The sequence below is a fragment of the Cebus imitator genome, unplaced genomic scaffold (assembly GCF_001604975.1).
Source record: "Cebus imitator isolate Cc_AM_T3 unplaced genomic scaffold, Cebus_imitator-1.0 Scaffold24, whole genome shotgun sequence".
Classification (NCBI taxonomy): domain Eukaryota; kingdom Metazoa; phylum Chordata; class Mammalia; order Primates; family Cebidae; genus Cebus; species Cebus imitator.
In genome coordinates this window covers 13,825,245-13,827,173 of record NW_016107339.1, presented here as the reverse complement: position 1 = coordinate 13,827,173, position 1,929 = coordinate 13,825,245, and positions in this window count along the sequence as shown.

Here is a 1,929-nt window from a genome sequence, read left to right as displayed (position 1 = left end):
AAAAAAAAAAAAAAAAAAAAAAGTCAAAGAAAGCTATAAAAGGAAAGAAAAGAAAAAGAAGAGAAGAAACAAATTTTTAAAAAAGAAACTAACTGTGATGATGGTAATCTAGGAGAGCCAGCTGAGGTTCACCTTAGTCTTTCAGGATAAAATGCTAAGAGGGTGCTGATGACGGCAGTGGCAGCTGTCCAGCGTGGTTGGTTGCAGCGGGAAGATGCAAGCAGTAGTGGCAGGAGTGCCTGCGGGACCAGTGGCCATGGTGGGACCCCATGACCCATGTCCCCAGGGCCTTGACTCCCTGAGAAAGCAGACTGCACTGCCCCAACCCTTGAGCAGTAGGTGGGACCCTCCCACAGGCCCGAAGCCTCCACCATTCCTGCCTTGCTGCTCTCACCCTGCAGCTGTGGGGAGGGCATGGAACTGGGACCTGATTCAGGGGCCCCAGGTAGGAAGTGAAAGTGGCCCAGCTTTGGGGTTCTAGCCAGCAGCAAGGCCACTGTTCCATCCTGCCAAGGAAGCCCAGTTCCTGTGTCTGAGGAGGAGACTCTGCTTGAGGCCACCCAGGGCTTTGTCCTTGCAGGAGGACTCTGAGTCTGATGCTCCCCATGGCCAGGCCAGGGCAGTGATCTGCTCCCCAAGGTGTCTCCCCAGTGTGTTCCAGTCAAGGGGAAGCCCCGGGTACTCCCTGAATGCTAGGGGAAGAACTTGCAGAGACATCAGCCTCGCCCCAGATGCCGGTCTGGGCCCAGCAAGGGGAGCTGCCCACCCCAGGCTGCAAGAAGGTGTGACAGGGGCTACCTGCAAGCTCCATGGATCTGGTAGGAGTCCCTCCCTCCCCGTAGCAGGATTCAGGCCGCTCTGCACTCCATGCCCTCAAGGCCAAGAAGGCCCCCTGTCACTGCAGGCCTGGGGATCTGTCCCTCTGACTGGCCTCTCCTGGCTCCCACTCCCCATGCACACACTCTGATGTCAGAGTGGAGTTGGGGCCAAGACCTATTGCTGTCACAGCCTGTCCTTGTATGTGGACACTCACGCCAGCCTCCAGCCACCTCAGGCACAAGGAAGCAGAGGGAAGATGAGCTGAGGGCAACGGGCGATGGCCTACAGGTGCCCCTTGGCATGAGCAGTCTGGGTGCCGTGGTCAGTGGTGGGAGGCAGACAGCCTCTTGGGCAGAAGGGGGCAGGTTACTCATGAGGCCCCTCCTTTTGGCCAGCAGAGGCCTGTAGACTGTGGGCTGGGCTGCCAGTCCTGCTGACAGGAGTGGGAACCTGTGCCTTTTCTGGGCCTGCTCCATGGCTGTGCTCCTTTCCTTCCCTCTAAGGACCGTAAAAGTCCTGGGCTCAGGCAGACTTGTGGAGAGGATAAAGAAAGCAGAGAGAAAGGACAGGGAGATGAGGGATGACCTGCTGCAGACAGGAGCTGCCCTCCCCAGGGTCTCTTCTCAGCTGCAGAGTGGGGCTGCCCTCACCAGAGTCTCCTTTCTGTGAGAACTGAGGAGAGGACAGGACTATCAGCTGCAGAAAGGAGCTCCCCTCTCTGCTGAGAGCTGAAGAGGTTTTGGGACAACCTGGCTATGGAGAGGAGCTGCCCAATGCAGGTCTCTGAGCTGTTCTATTGCTTTAAAAGACTCCTCTTTGTCCCCCTCACCCACTTGTCCGCATACCTCATTCTTTCTGAATGCAGGACAAGAACCAGGGATCTACTGAATGGTGAGGTTAAAAGAGCGGTAACATAAACAAGGCTGAATCATGCCCCTTGCTGGCTATGTTGTGGGCAAAGAGAAGGAGAGAAGAGCCGTCTCTTCAGGGAGCTCAAACATGGGTGCTCACTGAGTCACTGTTGTCACTGCCTTTTTGAGACCTGTGCTTCCTGGAGTCTCCAGGCTTCTTGGTGCCACCACCTTCCCCAGTGCCAGCTGTGGAAGCTGC